This window comes from Ursus americanus, chromosome 4 (genome assembly GCF_024610735.1).
Source record: "Ursus americanus isolate L20-20 chromosome 4, mUrsAme1.1.p, whole genome shotgun sequence".
NCBI classification, from domain to species: domain Eukaryota; kingdom Metazoa; phylum Chordata; class Mammalia; order Carnivora; family Ursidae; genus Ursus; species Ursus americanus.
In genome coordinates, this window is record NC_142130.1 from 83,058,249 (window position 1) to 83,061,774 (window position 3,526).

A 3,526-nucleotide genomic window follows, 5' to 3' on the forward strand; every position below is an offset into this window, starting at 1 on the left:
ATGAATATGGAATGCCAAGAGAAGTAAGCACGGGTTTAGGAACACCATCTGTAAGCAGAACAATTTCTAAAGGGAAGGCAATGCAGAAAAGTATTAAATGAGAAGGACAACCAAAGCAGGAGGACAGAATTAACAATCTGAGTTCAATTCCCTAGAGCAAGAGACATCTCAAATTGATTTTGGAAATCTCCTCAAGCTTAGAGGCTGGCTAAATCCACCCTGCTTTTCTAATTTCAGATGCTTAGAAAAGGCATTTTCAAGACAATACCTAGAAACTGTAAGAGAGAGAAATAGACTAAAATATCACCAAACTTGCGGGTAATTGATTTAATAATCTGTACTTTTAAATGTATAATAGCAACAGTGAGGACAAATTTTGGGGGGCCTAAAAACACCTGAAAAAAATCTTTCTCATAAAGACCATGATGCATAAACCATTGATTTTCTTGGACTGCCACAAGAATAACAACAATAAATGATACTTTTGGTTCAAGGGAAAATCCTTTTCCTTGTTTCCTGCTTAGTTTTCAAAATGAAAGCTAAACCATGATGCTTTTTTTTAAAAAACAGTGTATGAAAATCCAAGCCATATTTAGTTTTTGAAAGCATTATAAAGAACAAGTGATTCCAAATGCACTGTGCCCTGTCATTTTCTTCCCCCAAGGTTGGTCAGAGAAGTACATTCAAGGGGCTGCAGATCATCACTTTATCTATAAACACTTGTCCCATGGGTATGAGGCAAAAGGAATAATTGTTGAAGTCGGGAATAGCCTGTGTCCCCACCCTTGTGATTAACTCAAACAAGAAGGGATGTGGCAACAGCAGATCCTGGAAAACTCAAGCTTGAGATAGAAACTGTGTTCTTGTTTTTCTCAACAGATTATGCTAGAACAGTGCCAAATGATCCTGCAATTTGGTAAGGAAGACCAGGAAGGCAGAGTAGGAAAGAACAGCAAACAGGAGGAAAATCTTCATTTCTCAAATATTTTTTTGTAATTTAGAATATTAAGAGTGTCAAAAATGAATTTTTGTTAAGGGGCTTACTTGATTAATATTCTTGTCTCCTTTTTTTAATGCTTATTTTTTCTAGAAAAATATTTAAAGTTTATTACGTGTTTATAAATCAAATAAGACTTCAGTAATAATTTTAATGAATTATTTAAAATGTAACAGAGTAGGAAGTTACAAATATCTAAAGAGACTGAAATTCCAAGCGGTTTCTTTAAAACAATAATATTAACTGGAGATTGTGAAAATGAATCTGTGAATTGAGGACTTTTTCATGCTTAAAGTTGATATTTCTGTAATGTTCCATAATAATAAAAAATAAACTTTTGCCATTTTCATTACTAGTATTATATATTTGATAGAAAACAACTAATTTTCTGTGTTCCATATTTCTTTCATTAAGATATGAGAATGGAAATGAATATATGCATTCATATGTACGTAGATAAATATCTGTTTTCATCTTCTATTACTTACATAAATATACAACTTTTATTACTGAAACAGTGAATTCAAGAGTGGAAATAAATCCTTAAAGTCATAATAACTTAAAAACATAGTGCTTTATATATTACAAAATGTTTCTCTATACAGTTATGCAAAATCTAACATCAACTGTGTAAGATTTAACAGATGAGAAACGAGGTTTAGAGAAGTCAAATAACTTGATCAAGGTGAATATAGGTAATAAGGCAAGTAGACCTTAAACCATGTTGCCTTCCTTTGGGTCCCATTGCTCTTGATATCATGATTCCTTCCAGGCATTCAATCTAGCCTACTAAGCTAACAGGTTAGCTTTTGCTCATTATTTCCAGTAACAGAATGATCACTGACTGAAACGTACTTCCCATTTTCATTCTGAACACCTTAAGTAGAAGTAATTTCTTTCTTACATTGAAATGCCGGTTTGTTTCTGTCCTCTGGAGTTGCTCAAAATAAGTCTGAACTATTTTTACCATGTGCCATCTGTTCATTTATTTTGCAGTAGTTGATAAAAGTCAAGGTGGGGGCAATAATGTATTATAGTATGAAATTGACATAAGAAATGGATAAATTGAGGGGGAGTGGAACAAAGCAAACTTTTAGAGCTACTTGGACAGGGTTTGAAACTGCAGATCAAGGAGGTCAAAAGAAAGGACGGGGATAGGAATATAGAATTCATACCTAGAGGATATTCAGTAATTTCTTCAACTTCCTGAACCTTCAATATCAGCCAAGTGAAGTGTTAGGAACTAGGAGGAGAAAAGACATAAAAATAAATAGCATATGATCTGAATCCAAAGGGAGTAAGATGTGGAACATGAAGTTGTAAGATTAAATAGCTTGACCAGCGGGGCGCCTGGGTGGCACAGCAGTTAAGCGCCTGCCTTCGGCTCAGGGCGTGATCCCAGCGTTCTGGGATCGAGCCCCACGTCAGGCTCCTCCGCTATGAGCCTGCTTCTTCCTCTCCCGCTCCCCCTGCTTGTGTTCCCTCTCTCGCTGGCTGTCTCTATCTCTGTCAAATAAATAAATAAAATCTTTAAAAAAAAAAAATAGCTTGACCAGGTTACCCAGGCAGCGAGGTTTAGACCCAGGATTAAAAAGTATGTCTCAGTTCCAAAGCCCATGCCTTTTTCACTGTAGCATAAGAAAGTGAGCTGAGAATTTCAAGCAGAAAGAACTATTCTCTAATGTCAAATATCATCAATGAGTAGTTAGACAACATGGACTTGGGGTCATATTTAGTAAATTTTTAAAAGGTTGTCATTAAGAATTAATATTCCTATATATACAAAATGAAAAGATATAAACTATATAGTGTGAATTTTTAACAAATCTGGAATTGCAAAAAAGGGTTGGGGTAGAATTGTAGAGGAAATGTTACCAAGGAGAGCCAGCTGTCTCTATGTGTTTGTGTGTTAGAAGTCTTATGGACTTCATATCCTTAGAGCAGGTTTCCTCAATATTAGCACTGTTCACTTTTTGGACCTGATAACTCATTGTTGTAGGACTGGCTGTTCTGTGCATTTTAAGATGTCCAGCAGCATCCCCAGCCCCTCCATACCAGATACCAATAGCACTGCCTCCCCAGTCATGACAGTCAAAAATGTCTCCATACCATGATAAATGTCTCCTAGGGGGTAAATTACTTCCCCTGCCCCTAAGTGAAAAACACTGATTTAAGGGAAGAAAGTAATGAGGGGGGAAAATTTCAAAAACGAAATTTCTTACAAATAAAGTTGATTTTAAAAGGCAAGAAAGTGAAGAATGACAAAACAAAGATGGGTGAAGATATGAGATTGGTGAGGGTATATTCATAAATGAGGGCCTTTATTTTTTTTCCCCAGAAAACTAAAAACAGAACAGCTATTAAAATGAGAAAGCAGTTTGATGTTAGTAGACTTTTCAAGGTTTGACAAAGAACATGATTAAGGTTCTGCAAAAACAACTTGCCAAGAAATATTGAGGGAGCAGCTGAGGTTGAATAATACCTTGAAATGATGCCAATCAGCAAGCTGATGAAATATTCCCAAGCATT